Source organism: Triturus cristatus, chromosome 11 (genome assembly GCF_964204655.1).
Source record: "Triturus cristatus chromosome 11, aTriCri1.1, whole genome shotgun sequence".
Taxonomy (NCBI): Eukaryota; Metazoa; Chordata; class Amphibia; order Caudata; family Salamandridae; genus Triturus; species Triturus cristatus.
In genome coordinates this window covers 174,681,665-174,700,191 of record NC_140594.1, presented here as the reverse complement: position 1 = coordinate 174,700,191, position 18,527 = coordinate 174,681,665, and positions in this window count along the sequence as shown.

Genomic DNA, 18,527 nt, shown 5'->3' with positions numbered 1-18,527 from the left:
ATATAGGAGAGACAAGTAGAGAGATGCGATTCCGCCTCACTGAACATAGGTCAGCTATAAAGAACAATACGAAAAATGCCCCACTAGTAGATCACTGGCTAGAAATGAAACATAAGGAAGATGATCTCAAATGGTTCATTCTAGAAAAGATAAAAACATCAATACGAGGAGGTGACATTGACAAAAAAAGAAAACAAAGAGAACAATTCTTTATGTCTAAATTTAAAACTTACCATCAGGGCCTTAACAATAGAGATGAATGGGAGAGAATAATTAGGTAAGGCAACTGTACTGTCCATAACACTAGCAAGACTGCATAATCTTTAATTTTTAGATAGAATATGATCCAATAAAATCTTATGCAGGTCTTTATATTAAAGTACAATATGAATATAAGCACAAGGGAGGTGTAGGTGATGAGTTATTACATTGCTTTTTTGATCTCAGCCATTTAAATATAATCTTTGGGAATTATTTGTATCACCGTGAGGTTGTCATTTAGGCCCTCATTGGATATAAAAAAAAATTCCTTATATAAAATAAAGTTCTGTGTGATGTTTATATATAAAAACGGGCGCTTGTCATGTGAATGTCCAAGAGTAGATACAATATAAATGGAAGTAAAATTATGGTGTATTGATGGACAAACGCAATTTTGCGGTCCTATCCATTTATAATAGTTGGTTTCTTCCCAAAAGAAGTACAAAGAAATAAAAAAGCAAAATTGTTCTCACATATAAGGAGTAGGCCTGTTACATGCCTACTCAATACTACATAGTTCCAAATAGTTTGGATAAATAACTGGCTATAAACTTTAAATGATGCCCGGTTGTGTTGTCGAATATATATCCGTTGGGATCGACACAATGATGAGCCACGTAAACTTGTGTTTTCAACGATTTATTATAATAACACCTTGACTTTATTCTTAAAACAGAATTTGTATATTTAGGGAGAATGTGCCTTGTATGCCCTCTTTCCATGGAATAAAGCTTTGTGTGGCCCAGATATATAATTGGCCAGATAAATGCCCATATACGCTACGGATCTATTTGGAAAGACACTCTACACTGAAACGGTTTCAGTAACTTAATAGAATGCTCTTGATTTAAAAAAAAATTCGGGTAATAAGCATTTATTTACCAAAGATAAGGTGTTTTGCACGTATTTTGTAAATGAATAAAGGTTTGAGTAGTTCGGATAAACAACTGACTATAAACTACAAATATGGCCGCATGAGATGTGTATTCCGCAGGAACGACCAAGTATTGTAATGGCCTAAACAATTGCCAACTAAATGCTTTAGAAATTATTCATTTCAAAACTCATTTATCTAAAGAGGGGCTCCGGTATGCCTTTTTTGCAATATAAGTAAGGTTCGCATACTCCGGATAAAAAAATTGATGCAAAAGTGACAAGAAACTACAAATATGGCCATACTAGACGGAAAAGCGTAATCGCGGGAAACGATAGAGTATATAAATAGAAAGGATCTGACGTTGCCGCCTTTGAAAAGCCTTCAAGAACCCCGGTAGAAGAGACGCTGCGCGTTTCACAAGGTAAGGAACCAGGGACTTTTGAAAAGACAATACAGTGGACTATGATTTAGGTAGCTTCACCATTGCAAGGTGGATTACCTTGATTAGAACTATATGGCGTGTTTTTTTAGCACGTTTTCTCTAGAATTAATGCTGTGTGCTTGATGGAATATTCACAAATAAGAACTGATTCTCCTTAACACTGCCATAGAGCTTTAGTGAGGATGCCTTAAGATTAGAGTTTAAAACTCTTTCTTAGCTGACCAGTTAGTAAGAAGACTAACAAGCGGGCATTTAGCACACATACTGAGACTTTCACGGTAATGGAAGTGAATTATGCGGTTTTGTAAGCGATGGAGCTCCATAAAGGATTCAATAGAATTAGAGAATAAAACCTGCTCTAATTTTGAGCACCTAATAAATAGTCATACAAATGATATTGAACTTTTAATTAATTTCAGGAACTGGCTTCTGCTTAAATTAAATAAAGGCAGTGGAATCACCGGTATCGTGGAAAGTAACTATACGAACCGGAAGTCTTTGCAACAAACGGGAAGGCTAAGAACAAAATAAAATGACACACATTTGTGTTTATATGGTGAGTTAATTTATTCTCTAATGAAATCACTAAATAACAGGGCTTAACTACTTTGTGTATATTACCATTAGCTTACATAGTCTTTGTTTTAATAGGGTCTATGAATTATATACTTTTCATTATAATTGAATATGTACAACATTGATGAGAAAACACAGAAGACACAAGTGCAATACCACGGGTGAGTTGCGATCAAAGAAATAAGTTATCTAATAATAGCTTAGATACGCAACGATATAAAAAATTAAAATGAAAAAATTAATAGTGGCTATATAATACCTATTTGTTTGAAAAATAGGATGAAGTGAATTGACATCCTCTTTTGGTCACTAAAGGATAAGAGCCACGAAGTTCCATCCCTTTTTGTAAGTATATACATAAAAAGAGTATGGGATGAGTACATACTCCAACTATAATTATGACATCTTCATAAACGTGTTTTTGGAGAAAAACAAGTTAGAGAGTTTAATGGGATTACTATACAATTGAGTGACCCACACGCCCCTACATGTTTTCTTTAAAGTCAATGATGTAACACATTCTAAGAGACATCGAGTTTGAAGTAAAAACTCTTTATCATGATTGCTTGTATTGAATCAATGGATGTGGTGTGGAAATAGTAGGTATTGTCTCACCAACTTCTAATATTTTATTATAGAGATATGTACAGTTTATTTTTATAGACTGTACTTTTTACACTTAATTGTGAGATTATAATCTTTCTACCTTATGAAGTCATTTGTCATCAAGTACATTGAACCGAAGAAAAGAAATAGAACTCTGAGTACACGAATGTAATCTAACTATATGTATCCGCTCTCTCATAGATTGATTGTATTTGATAGTGAGAGCATCTTTTAAAGTGTTGGTCCTGAAGAAGGTGTTACGTATTACAAACCACACCGAAACGCGTCGACAAGAGGACACAATTTTATTCTTATAATTTCTTTTTTATTCAATACTTTATTTTTGTGTTTGATTTGAATATATGTGATTATTGACAGGAACTGTTAATATAAATCATTGTGAGCAACTATATTGGTTGTGTTTTTTATATAAATGCTGTTCATATAAATGTCTATTGATATGTGTAAAATGGTCTTGGATACAATATTGTAAACAATTTTAGATAGAGGTATTTTTAATAAAATAACAATACATCTTATTTTCGTGGTGCTGCAGTTTTTATAGACTTCTTCTCTTTGGTTCATTTTACATTGTATATGATTTCATTATAGGAGTCCTTGAATAAATACAAAAGGGAAGTTTTTTAATTTTTGAAAACTATAAGTACCCGGTCCCTTTTGGTAATACCTGGGAAACTCTCTTCTTTTATTTGGGTCATATCAGCTCTTGTAGCTGGAGAGTCAATTTGTGAGTGTAATGGACACTCTTCGCACATTTGGGTTTTCAGAAGACCAATTTAACAAAATAATCAATGGTACTTCGAAGACAATTAATACTGTAACCCTATCAAGAAGTGATGATGAAAAATGGAATAATCTGTGGAATCTTAAGAAAAAAATGATCCGCACTGAACTTCATTCTGACTTTATAATTGAATACTGTAAAAAGGGCATAATCCCAAAGGGGTTACAAATTAAAAATGAACCTGGTCTCTTTGTGAAAAAGGAAAAATTCAAGGAGAACTGGACCCTAATAGCGAATCGCTGTTGTCGCGATTGGATGCTGTTGATAATAGAAACAGCGCAAGAAATAATTATAATTGAAAGGGAAGAAATAGAGACCCTAGAAAAACAACTTAAAGAAAGTACAGCCTTGCAAGATGCCAAACATAAATTGGAAGAAATACAGGAAGATATAACAGGATATAGAGATTATTTAAGAAATAAAAAATCTAATAAGTTGCGCAAGGGTACTGCCAAATTCAACACAGAGCTGGTATATCCTTACTTACAAAAAGATTATTACGATCAGCCGATTCAAACAGGATATATACCAAGAAATAATCAATATAATAAAAATAATTACTTTAAGAAAACTGTTACATTTTCTGACTTCATATAACAGCTCAGATTCCGAGGGAGAAAGGAACGTTGAGACAAGATCTAGAAATGATCCTAGAGAGGAAACAGCAGGAAGTAGTAGGGACTACCCAGTTTTTTTAGGGCAACAACAACGGAGACATCCCCAAACATTCAGAACAAGAGGGAGGGGCCGTTCTGGGAACCAACAAAGGGAAACAGGCTTGAGGAGACCCTACATGCGGACACGCAGTCAGAAAGATTGGGATTAGGTGAAGATTCCCTCAAAGCACCTATCATCAACCTCTCAAGCAGGGTACTCACAGTAGATGAAATTGGTACCTTAGAAAAGGGTTTAGGGTTCGCACCAAGTGCGCAAGCATGTAAGTACACAATGGAAAAAGATATACGGGATCTTTTTAGAAAAATTAGAATTAAAAAATTCTTTGAGGGGAAGGAACCAATGCCCACTCAGAACAAATCTGACATGAAACCTCTGTCAACCTGGACGCCGGCAAGTAGTCTGGTAGGACAGGAAGTTGACACTTTTGAGAAGGTAGTTACCAAAGGCTTAGAAGTTATGTTTGAACAGAAACACTGGACAGATAGGAATTTAACTAAAAATCAAATGAGTGCCCTTAGGAATCTCCAGGATTGTGAGTCCATTACAATCAAACCAGGTGATAAGGGTGGTAGTATAGTTGTCCTTGATACAGTTGACTACAATAGGAGGATACAGAAATTACTGGATGTACCATTACATTATAGGAAATCTAATTTAGATGAATGGAACAGACTAAAAGTGAAGGTTAATAACCTGTTAAGGCTAGCCAAGGATGATGACATAATATGTGAGGAAGAGTTTAGATTCTTACACAATGATCACCCATTAATACCGGCCCTTTATGGGCTTCCAAAGGTACACAAGAGTATCATCAACCCTCCTATGCGACCTATTGTGTCAGGCATTAACTCAATCACAGAACAACTTAGTAAGTATGTTGATAGATTTATCAGCCCGTTGGTAAAAGAGTTACCATCATACATAAAGGACACAACAGATGTGATCTCTAAGGTAGAAGGACTCAACTACAACAAAGAACGAGAATGGTTGGTGTGTTTGGACATAGAGTCCCAATACACCAACATACCTCAACAAGATACAGTAGAAATGATTAAAGAGATATTCGGTCAGGAAGATAGAGATCTTTCGCCCTTGGAAGTCTTTATTGCGGAATGTATCGAAATCATCCTTATGAACAACATCTTTTTATTTACGAGTGACCTTTATTGTCAAATCAAAGGTACCAGTATGGGAGCTACATGCGCTCCCAGTCTGGCATGCCTCTATGTGGGCAAATTTGAAGAGCGCCATATCTATAATGAAATTACCCCTTATTTTGAAAATGTAAAACACTGGTCTAGATTCATAGATGACGTGTTCTTTATTTGGCAGGGAGATGAAGAGGACTTGGTATCCTTTTTAGATTGGCTTAACTGTGGAGATGCCAATTTAAAATTAACAGCCAATAGAAGCCGAGAGTCGGTGGCATTTTTAGATATTACTATAAAAGCAAATGATGACAAACTATTTGTTGAACTTTATACCAAACCATCAGATAGAAACACCCTCTTACATCACACGAGTCATCACCCTAAGTGCCAGAAGGACAGTATTCCTTTTAGCCAATTCTTACGTATTAGACGTAACTGTAGTGATAAAAAAGACTTTGAACAACATGCATCATCCCTACAATTGAAACTTTTACAACGAGGATATCTCAAAAGACTAAATAAAGATGCCCATAAGAGAGCTAAATATTATAATCGCGATAGCATCTTTGAGACTCATGAGAAGCCCCAAAAAATGGAACAAGGAATCGTGATGGTGACAAATTTTAATGGCATGAGCAACAAATTGAAAAATTTGATCAATAAAAATTGGTACCTTTTAAACAAACCAGGAAAAAGTCCATTGAGTAAGCCGACATTTTCATACAGAAGGAATAAAACCATTCAAAATCATTTGGTTAAAACCTTTAGGGAACCCAAGAGTAGCATACAAACTAACATCCAAGATGGGACGAAACTAAAAGGTAATTTTCCTTGCAGTACTTGCACACATTGCAGAATGATTATCAAAGAACAAAAAGTAGTACTGAATGGTATCTCACATTGGATAAATGAAATGGTGAATTGTCGAACCAAAAATGTGGTGTACCTCTTAATCTGCCCCTGTCAGAAGGGATATATAGGAGAGACAAGTAGAGAGATGCGATTCCGCCTCACTGAACATGAACAATAAGAAAAATGCCCCACTAGTAGATCACTGGCTAGAAATGAAACATAAGGAAGATGATCTCAAATGGTTCATTCTAGAAAAGATAAAAACATCAATACAAAGAGGTGACATTGACAAAAAAAGAGAACAATTCTTTATGTCTAAATTTAAAACTTGCCATCAGGGCCTTAACAATAGAGATGAATGGGAGAGAATAATTAGGTAAGGCAACTGTACTGTCCATAACACTAGCAAGACTGCATAATCTTTAATTTTTAGATAGAATATGATCCAATAAAATCTTATGTAGGTCTTTATATTAAAATACAATATGAATATAAGCACAAGGGAGGTGTATGTGATGAGTTATTACATTGCTTTTTTGATCTCAGCCATTTAAATATAATCTTTGGGAATTATTTGTATCACCGTGAGGTTGTCATTTAGGCCCTCATTGGATAAAAAAAAAAATCCTTATATAAAATAAAGTTCTGTTTGATGTTTATATATAAAAACGGCCGCTTGTCATGTGAATGTCCAAGAGTAGATAAAATATAAATGGAAGTAAAATTATGGTGTATTGATGGACAAACGCAATTTCGCGGTCCTATCCATTTATAATAGTTGGTTTCTTCCCAAAAGAAGTACAAAGAAATAAAAATGCAAAATTGTTCTCATATATAAGGAGTAGGCCTGTTACATGCCTACTTAATACTACATAGTTCCAAATAGTTTGGATAAATAACTGGCTATAAACTTTAAATGATGCCCGGTTGTGTTGTCGAATATATATCCGTTGGGATCGACACAATGATGAGCCACGTAAACTCGTGTTTTCAACGATTTATTATAATAACACCTTGACTTTATTCTTAAAACAGAATTTGTATATTTAGGGAGAATGTGCCTTGTATGCCCTCTTTCCATGGAATAAAGCTTTGTGTGGCCCAGATATATAATTGGCCAGATAAATGCCCATACGCTACGGATCTATTTGGAAAGACACTCTACACTGAAACGGTTTCAGTAACTTAATAGAATGCTCTTGTTTTTTTTATTAATCTGGGTAATAAGCATTTATTTACCAAAGATAAGGTGTTTTGCACGTATTTTGTAAATGAATAAAGGTTTGAGTAGTTCGGATAAACAACTGACTATAAACTACAAATATGGCCGCATGAGATGTGTATTCCGCAGGAACGACCAAGTATTGTAATGGCCTAAACAATTGCCAACTAAATGCTTTTGAAATTATTCATTTCAAAACTTATTTATCTAAAGAGGGGCTCCGGTATGCCTTTATTGCAATATAAGTAAGGTTCGCATACTCCGGATAAAAAAATTGATGCAAAAGTGACAAGAAACTACAAATATGGCCATACTAGACGGGAAAGCGTAATCGCGGGAAACGATAGAGTATATAAATAGAAAGGATGTGACGTTGCCGCCTTTGAAAAGCCTTCAAGAACCCTGGTAGAAGAGACGCTGCGCGTTTCACAAGGTAAGGAACCAGGGACTTTTGAAAAGACAATACAGTGGACTATGATTTAGGTAGCTTCACTATTGCAAGGTAGATTACCTTGATTAGAACTATATGGTGTGTTTTTTAGCACATTTTCTCTAGAATTAATGCTGTGTGCTTGATGGAATATTCACAAATAAGAACTGATTCTCCTTAACACTGCCATAGAGCTTTAGTGAGGATGCCTTAAGATTAGAGTTTAAAACTCTTTCTTAGCTGACCAGTTAGTAAGTAGACTAACAAGCGGGCATTTAGCACACATACTGAGACTTTCACAGTAATGGAAGTGAATTATGCGGTTTTGTAAGCGATGGAGCTCCATAAAGGATTCAATAGAATTAGAGAATAAAACCTGCTCTAATTTTGAGCACCTAATAAATAGCCATACAAATGATATTGAACTTTTAATTATTTTCAGGAACTGGCTTCTGCTTGAATTAAATAAAAGCAGTGGAATCACCGGTATCGTGGAAAGTAACTATACGAACCGGAAGTCTTTGCAACAAACGGGAAGGCTAAGAACAAAATCAAATGACACACATTTGTGTTTATATGGTGAGGTAATTTATTCTCTAATGAAATCACTAAATAACAGGGCTTAACTACTTCGTGTATATTACCATTAGCTTACATACTCTTTGTTTTAATAGGGTCTATGAATTATATACTTTTCATTATAATTGAATATGTACAACATTGATGAGAAAACATAGAAGACACAAGTGCAATACCACGGGTGAGTTGCGATCAAAGAAATAAGTTAGCTAATAATAGCTTAGATACGCAACGATATAAAAAGTTAAAATGAAAAAATTAATAGTGTCTATATAATACCTATTTGTTTGAAAAATAGGATGAAGTGAATTGACATCCTCTTTTGGTCACTAAAGGATAAGAGCCACGAAGTTCCATCCCTTTTTGTAAGTATATACATAAAAAGAGTATGGGATGAGTACATACTCCAACTATAATTATGACATCTTTATAAACATGTTTTTGGAGAAAAACAAGTTAGAGGGTTGAATGGGATTACTATCCAATTGAGTGACCCACACGCCCCTACATGTTTTCTTTAAAGTCAATGATGTAACACATTCTAAGAGACATCGAGTTTGAAGTAAAAACTCTTTATCATGATTGCTTTTATTGAATCAATGGATGTGGTGTGGAAATAGTAGGTATTGTCTCACCAACTTCTAATATTTTATTATAGAGATATGTACAGTTTAGTTTTATAGACTGTACTTTTTACACTTAATAGTGAGATTATAATCTTTCTACCTTATGAAGTCATTTGTCATCAAGTACATTGAACCGAAGAAAAGAAATAGAACCCTGAGCACACGAATGTAATCTAACTATATGTATCCCCTCTCTCATAGATTGATTGTATTTGATAGTGAGAGCATCTTTTAAAGTGTTGGTCCTGAAGAAGGTGTTATGTATTACAAACCACACCAAAACGCGTCGACAAGAAGACACAATTTTATTCTTATAATTTCTTTTTTATTCAATGCTTTATTTTTATTTTTATGTTTGACTTGAATATATGTGATTATTGACAGGAACTGTTAATATAAATCATTGTGAGAAACTATATTGGTTGTGTTTTTTATATAAATGCTGTTCATATAAATGTCTATTAATATGTGTAAAATGGTCTTGGATATAATATTGTAAACAATTTTAGATAGAGGTATTTTTAATAAAATAACAATACATCTTATTTTCGTGGTGCTACAGTTTTTATAGACTTCTTCTCTTTGGTTCATTTTACATTGTATATGATTTCATTATAGGAGTCCTTGAATGAATACAAAAGGGAAGTTTTTTGATTTTTGAAAATTATAAGTACCCGGTCCCTTTTGGTAATACCTGGGAAACTCTCTTCTTTTATTTATGGCGCATTGGATGCCATAAGGACTGGCCATCCCTGCCAGTACAGTCTCTTCGGTTACTATTAGTGCAAACTCATCCAATGTTTTACCATCAGTCTGGTTCGCCTTCCTCCTGCAGCCAATTTCCCATCGATTCTCTAGAGCTGTCACACCAATGTGATTTGGGGGAAGAAGAAGGATGTCTTAAAGTCTTAAGATAATTAGTTGGTCGAGGTTTCTTGCTTGTAGGACTCAATATAATGTGTCAAGGCCGCCCTGCCCATCCAGTGACAAGCCATTGACTCAAATGTATGGTTAATTCTTGGAGCGCAGCCACAGTGGCAGGCGCAGGCTACATCTATGCTCCAGGGTCGACTTTCTATTTTTGAAAATGGTGATCAGAAACTCCGCTAAACATTTGGTTTCTGACATTAAATCGCTTGGAGGGCATTATATAAGCACTCAGGTCACACACCGCGCTGTCGTGATGTAAGGATATCCATACTTTGGATGTGGCAGGCCTATCTGGGTTCAATCAGACTCTTCAGGTCTAGACGAAGAGAGTATAGAACACACATATGAGGCGGCCATTGTTTCGCAGTGCGCTGCCATGCGGCTAGGAGGGCCATGCCCTAAGTTGGAATGGATAAAAAATCATGTTAGGGTAAGTGCAGCACACACTGTGTATGTAGATTATCCTATTTCCCAAACTGTGGTGGAAACTGCTGGCTTTAATGTATAAGCCCCAACATCGGAAGAATATCCTTGGAGCACTGAATCATCAGGGTGTAGGTTGTGGTGCTAGACGTATGGTCTGCTGCATATATGATTAATTTCAAAAGTGCTGGGCAACACTCAACAGGAAGTAACATCGAGAGTCATGATTCAGTGAGGGGAAAATGGTTTTCAAGCTAACACACAAGTCCTGATGATTGTCCTGTTAAGTAGCTAATGAGACCGAAACGTCGCCACTTTTTGTCACTAATTGGGCGATCATCATGAAAGCGTCTCCCACGCGTGTTCCTATTAGGAGTGTGACCACGAACCGACGACGACTTTTTAATATTATGTCTTTATAAAATGTATGTGTATATTGCTTTCTCCGTCTCTTTCTATGAGTAACATACATCTTGCTATTTTTGTAATTTTAGAGAACTGATAAACTTGAAATAATATAACTGTGACTTTTTATAACATTTTATTTCCCCTATTATGATTGATTCGTATGTAGGTGTTATTACTGATAAATATATACAGAGTGTGGTGATTGCTTCGAGGGTATTTGTAATGTTGATGCCGTGTATATCACCCCACCCCAGAGGTAGGTAGGGTAAACCCCGATGTGTTCCAGAGATACTTTAGGAGTTGGCACCCAGGAGCAGTAAGGGTTAACCTGTACGCAACAACACCGTGTTCTGTGAGATGCCTGCAGGTCGCGTGTTGTTTCTGACCAACACACCCCGTCCCCAGAAATGAGACGCTGCTTGGACATGCTTTGTGGGGTGGACTCTTCTCAGGACTGATTCTGGGGGCTGGAGCTGAAATCACAGCAAGAGCGGGTCAGTCAGGGCACTCAAAGGTCTCCCCAGGACAGCACCCACCAATGCAAGAGGGCACCTTTCCTGGTACCAGGAGTTCACGGTTTCTGGACAGGTTTTTTTATCAATAAGATCTGATAAAACGCCACTGATGGTAAACCACTGAAACCGGGCTGCACGGATTTCCACTCATTTTGCAGTTTCCTGCAGCGGAGCTTCTCTGGCGCCTGAGGGAGCGAAAGCCCAGCGGTTTAGGATTTTAGAAGGGTTAGTAGAACTGACAGATGCGAGAGCCTTGACTCTACCTCAGTGATGTGTTTTTGTGGCCCACTGCTGGACCCTCTGATTGCAGAGGCCCTTATGCCCTACACTTTGGGCTGTGCTCCATGGGTACTCCATGTGCCCTGTACCCACGTCCACGCCCCAGTAACCGAGAAGCTCCATTGTGCCACCATGCATTTCAAGACACCATCTCCATGCCCCTCACTTCAAGTGGGCATGTTCCCCTCCAGGCCTATCCTCCACATTCCCTCTGAGGCAAGCTCCAGGGACCCTGTTCAACCTCGTGCCTTCTGCAGAGCTCTGCCCCGCAGTGCCAGTCAGTGTTTCTTACTGCCAAGGTTGATATATGAAGGCTGACGATAGCAGGGTTACACTGGGCGCCCCTAAAGCGCTTCGAAGCTGCAAGTCTGGAGAAATAAACAGTAGTCCCCGTATACTATGCTAATTTTATACTTTACTCGCCTTCTAAAATCCTCCCTTGTTTAGGTGAATAATGATGACACGCTATTTAAAGTATTTTAAATCTGCAAGCCTCGGCGAGCAAGTGGAAGTCTGAAGGAATAATCCGTAGTTGCACACTATGCTATTTTTACTCATGCTAAATCACACGACTTCTAAAATCCTCCCTTGTTTTAGTTAGTAATAATGACACGTTATTTACAGTATTCCCAAGCTGCAGCCTCGGAGAGCACGTGGAAGTCTGAAGGAATAATCCGTAGTTGCACACTATGCTATTTTTAGATATCTTATGTAACACGCTCTAAAGCTTCCCGTTGCTTTGAGATAATAATAATAAGACGTTATTTAAAGTATTCCGAAACTGCAGGCCTCAGAGAGCAAGTGCATTAGAAGCGATATTATAGAGGGAGATGTTTCCACGTGATATCAAATCACCTCTGCCTTCATTTGATGAGTAATTACAACACCTACTAGTTATGGTGCATCCAAAGTGCCTTAAATTATCTATTGCTATTGCTCACTCATTCATTAATCCATGCATCACGTATCCATCCAATCATCCAATCATTGATTCATTCTCTCATTCACCTACACAACTGCACACACATAAACTCCCCAATCAATGAAGAAACGCTGTTATATTTAAGTAGTCAGATCTTGTATTTGGAACCCCTGTGAATAGCGGTGATGGGAAGGCCTGCTATCCGTGGTTTGACCTTAGAGCCTCTGTTTTCAGTTGTCTTAAATCACTATTCTGTGGAGTATGCATGGAAACATCCAATGTATGCATTTGCTGAGTGTAAAATTAGCTGAGAAGCATGTGATGGCAATTCTTTTTCATAATTAAATGTTTTGCTTCAATAGTGATGTCAACATGTAACACGCACATGTACTGAGTGTGCATCTTTCACATTTAGCTTGACCATCGTTAATGTAGGCCACTTATACAACAGTTAACATCTCATTGCCATGTCGTTCCATGTAGTGTATCTTTCTTTATTTCAGGAGGAAATGGAACCAGCAACCTTAAACGATGTATCGTTTGTCTTCTGTTCCATTGTGAAATTGTTTTCTTTATGCAATCTTTGTGACGTGCACCAACAAGCACCTGCAGGGTACTTCCTTCATGGAAGGCATCTCATGATGTTGCAGATAAGTGTAAGTCTGGAGGATGCTGAAAGAGGCTTCACGGTGAGGGAGCTTGAGAAACAAATGATGAACTTAGTTACCGGTTGTGCTTTGACCGGATTGGTTCTTCGTCTGAGGAACAAGTGTAGTTTAGCGAAATGTTAGAAATGTGTGATTCAAGCTAATGAAATGTCGACTCAGACCCCCCTCCCACTTGCTTACAGGAGCGTCTTCCCATGGACCTCTTAGCAGAACCCTTTTCTCTTATTCAGCAGCGGAGGGCGCCCTCTTTACGGGAAAACTGGACCTGCTCAGCTTTCCTTTATAATAGTTTGTCTTTGCCATTATTGACTTTGGATTGCATTAAACTATACATTGACTGTTGCTTTCATGTATTGATTATTGATTACTGTTAATACTGATGATTTAAGCTTTAAACTTTGCTAATCTTTTAATAAAGCTTTATGGTTTTGAAACTTAGCCACTCCCTGTCTTCCCTGTGGAGCCAAATGCGCTTTGTGTTATTGAAATGTATTGAAGTTTGATGTCAGCCTCAGTCGGAACTAAACATTTATTGGAGAGCGCTTTCTGAGCCAGGGTTTGCACCAGAATTTGCATGGAGCGAAGCGCTCTATCACATGAGAGCACTGCAATGTGGCTGGGAAGCACAGGGTTACAATTCAAAATTGTTTGCAACTCAATTCCTATTGAGCTGGGGCCTGGGGGATGATGCTCCCTCAAGGGATGTTTCATCAATTTGTTTCTGAACAGCATGAAGGTTGGAGCTCTTTCTGATGTCAGTGGGGATTTTGCTCCAGATCGTGGAAGCATAGATGGAGGAGGTCTGTTCTGTTTTTGCTCCTTCTTACACCTCTTTATCTCCAGTCTGGTGATGTGCTGGCTTTTGCTATCACATTGTCCACCAGAGGTGATGGGTTTCTTGACCAGGTTTATTGGGATATGGTTAATTATGGCTTTGAGGGTGATGGAGGGCACGCTGAAAATTTGAAAATGATATGGCCTGGGACGGGAAACAAGTATAGTTTCTTCAACATTGGAGTCAAGAGGTAGACCTTCTTCAGGCCCTTGATGAGAGGTGCAGCAGCATGTAGGATGCCTTTCAAGGGTACCTGAGTGATGGGGAGGGGAAGCCACTGAGCCCAGTGTTACCTCCATCTTCCTGTGAAAGGCCAGGGCTTTCACTATTGATCTAAAGTCCGTTTCTGAAAGGAAGGGGTTTACTATCTTTCAGGAGACAGCGCTGGTACTATACTGTCTTGATTTTGCTGTGACATTTGCTGTAGGTGAAATGTTTGAGGTCCAGTTTGGTTTAGTGTCGCCATGTTCTTGGCCATCATGCAAGGACTAAAAATGCAAGCACTGCATTATTTTCTTAGATCTAATTAGTATGTTACCTACTTAAAATCATAAAAGTCACCTTTGTTCACGGGTAGCGTTCGATTAAAAAAATGCTATTATCAGAGTTAGAAAATAGCCATGCAGATTACGTTGGCAAGATACAATGTTTACATTCCTAGACTTGCATTAATAGAAATACATGCATTTTTGTACTGTTACGGATTTGCTCCAGTTGAACTTACTGAGCTAAAATGTCCCATGACAATAATTTACTAGAGGAAACATCACAACTGAAAACCCGGTGCCCCGCTGCAATGAAGTCAATTGGCATGGCTCCACAATTGGAGACATTCATTGGATGGGCGTTAGAGTTGACAGGTGGCTCCACTGGCCGATCTTGAGTTGAAGCCTGGCATGACCACCTTAACTCTTAATTCTTCTAAGGTAAGCAAATTGAGCATCGTTGAATTGGGTAATAGTAACATCTATTTATAGCGCTTAAAATGGCTCAAGTGTGGTCTGAGGTGCTATGCAAAAAAATTAACTATTATTAGTGTTGTGCCTGTCATTTGAGGTTGATCATTGCAAGTACAGCTACAAGATTACCAGTGCTGTTGGTTAATAAACCTGGGCTTCCTCAAATCGTACATATCAATATTTAGGAAAAGATAAGGAGGAGATTTTTGGAAAAATATGGGGTAATTTAACTTCCTCTTTTATATTTTTTGAAGTGGAGGAAGTTTTAGGCTGGAGAAATCTAAAATAAAACAATTTTTGCCCAACATTTGGGAATCTCTCATCAGAATCAGGTGTGTTGGCGGGTATGTAAAGTTGTCACACGTGAAATGGGGACAATTAGCAGGCATACACTTATTGAAACTGATTACTGTCAACCGTTGAGGCCAAAAAGAGGAGGATCTACCTGCAATGCAAGAAATATCCTTAGCGCAGGTGTACTTAGTTTTCTGGGGAGTTGTTTCCAGTTTGGAAACGTTGGAACATTGATTTATTTAGAGGCATGATTGACAAATGATGTTCTCCAGAACTTGTATAGCTAAGACTTCTTTCTGTAGAAGGGGTGGTGAGAGGTCTTTGTTACTGATTGCCTCACAAAAAGTAAGAACTGGGTGTCTACTCAGTGACTGAATACATATATTACTTTTTGGTACTGTGAGCCAGGGCAAGACTGGCCATAGCGGGCACTGGGCGTTTCCCCGGTGGGCCGGAAGGGTGGGAGCCTTTTTTGTACCGGTGGGGGCGTCTTTGTTGCTGGGGGCTGCCCCCCCAGAGGCCGGTCAGACGTAATTGCCAGGGCTGGTTTGCGATCCCAGTCCGTCCCTGCAGTGAGCCACTCATACCCCAGGGCTACTGCACTACTGATAGCTATGCCACGGTAAGAGAGTGAGAAGCAAGAAAGTAGGGTAGTGACTGTGTTGCAGACTTCATCATCAAGCAGGAAATGTGGTTTGAGTTTACAGTGCCTCCATTTGACTGAAATGTGTGATTCTTTTTGGAAAATCATCCAATCTTCTTGTGCATTAGATACCTTATACAGGGTCGGAGTGGGACAGGACATTGGCTTGGTCATCAAATTAAAAGTGTCCCCCATTAGCTAATCAGTTTGCTAAACAGGTAAAGACAGGTTGTAGAAATGTGTTGCAAGGTGTGGGAGATTGCATGCATTTGTGCTAGGCTGCAGGTAATGTTTGTGGTAACGTCAGAGAAATCAACAGTTAAAACAGCCTACCAGACCATAAAACAGGCCACAATCAGCAACAAGCATTGTCATAACCAATAGGTCTTGCTTTTGGGACCTTATAAGTATTTAGTTATGCAGCAGAATATCCTTGGTGCAACAACATCAACTGTTGCATGGCTAAACACTTATAAGGTCCCAAATGCAAGACCTATTGGCTATGCATCTCTTTGCTGTTCATGTGCGATCAAATTGAAGCTGGACACATCCAGCCGAATCCAGGGACGCTGGGGTGCTGCGGCGCACAGTTTGGGAACCACTGGGCTTACATCTGTTAGTGATCTACACAGAATTCAATCAGGAATTGCAATGGCTTGTTCGCTTTGTGATTTTCCTTTCACATTATGACAGGTCAGTAGCCTACCACTGAGGTTCATTTGGACACAAAGTCCACTCAGACGGCTTCCATGTGTCCACATCAATTCCAGCAAAGCTATTTATCAACAAAAACAAAGCCTATTTTTGTAGCCATGGTTTCATGTAATAAAGCCAATGAAAAGAATGCCAAGGCATTCAGAGTACTGCTGGTGTTATATCTCAAATTAAGAAAGTTAGTGCTGGTAAATACTGTCTGCCTATATACAAACCACTGTAATTAGCAACAAAACAGCAGCAATAGCCACAGTATGGAAATGAAAGAAAAACGTTCCCAATGCCTCTGAACCACAGGATTCCGTTGCTTCAGGTCAGTCATTTGTATGCTTCACTTCTGCAAGTCTTTCACTGTACTGACACATACATCAAATACTGTACTAAAAGCCAGCACATTTGTAATGGGAGTAGGCTGCAGTGAAGGCATTCGAACACCCATTAAAGTACTAATTCTAGTGTTCTAAAGTACTAATCATACCACGTTTAAAGGAGAGAGCACATGCACTTTAGCACTGATCATCAGTGGTAAAGTGCTAAGAGTCATAAATCCAACAAAAACAGGCCAGAAAAAAATACAGGAGGAAGGCAAAATGTTTTGGGATAACCCTGTAAAAAGGGCCAGGTCTAACATGTAAACAACAACCCAAGCATGTTTACAGAAAAACAATAAAGTGCACAGGAATACACAAACAAGGGTGTTTGCTTGTGTGCGTGGGTCTGTGTGTAAATAAATAGACGTCTATGCAATAGCATGTCTAAAATAAAAGATGTTAAACTGGTGTGTTTGTGTACAGGAGTGGGAATCTGTGTACAGAATCAATCGCACATCTGTTCAAAATTATTGTAAGCACTGTAGCACAAGTGTGTGTACAAATAATGGTGTATAGAAACAAATGTGTCTACCACCACCCGAGCGAGTGTGTGGGTGTACACAAACGCAGGGGTGTGTGCAGAACAACACTCGCTAAAATAAATGAGTAGCATCAGTGTGTATACAGTAACACAAGCATGTGCAGTGACACACGTATGTGCGGATACACAAGCCTATGTATAGTAAAACATAATGTTAACAATACAGTAACACAATAGTGCAGTCATAATCAGAAACACATGTACAGCTCCCCTCCCTCTCCCCTATACTGCAGCGAAAAAAGGTGCCCGCGAGAGAGGCGCTTAATTACCCATGACAAGAAAGGAAAGGCAGATGGCGGCTCTGCGCGCGATTGTGCGTGTAACCGCAAGCTTGAGGCCAGCAAAAGCCTGGGTAGCACTTTGAAAACCCTCTTACTAAATGTCTCGCCAGAGCAGCGCATGCGCTGGCTCAGGCGAGACCTAAAAAGCATAGCCCATACAGTGATCTGTCAGACCAGCCCTTCAGGCACTGCCAGATTTCCCTATTGGCCCTGACCTTTGTACCTCCTGCGGGTCTCCTCAGTTGATTTTTAACCTCAGGGGAGGGAGTTCACTTCTAAAATGGCTGTGAGTGTTTGCCTTTGCAGGTGGCTGGTCATATTATTCATTTCAGGCTGTGCAGAAGTTAAAAGATTCCCTTCATGTTCTACGGACTGACATTTTACAACATCAAGTCAGGAAGGAGGACGTGTTGATTCACTCTCCAGATTGTAGGTCTCCTGTGAGTTCTTAAAATGATCTGCTTGCCTGCTGCAATACCCTGAGTATTGGCTTCACAGGGGCAACCTCTTCTTCAGCCAGGCTCTGCTAAACTGAGCAAAACAAGTAGTGCAGTCTGTCCTGGTCAGTAGACAGCAGCCTAATGTAGGACGATGGTGGAAATGAAAAAAGACTCTGGGATTCTATACATTGAGGTGAAA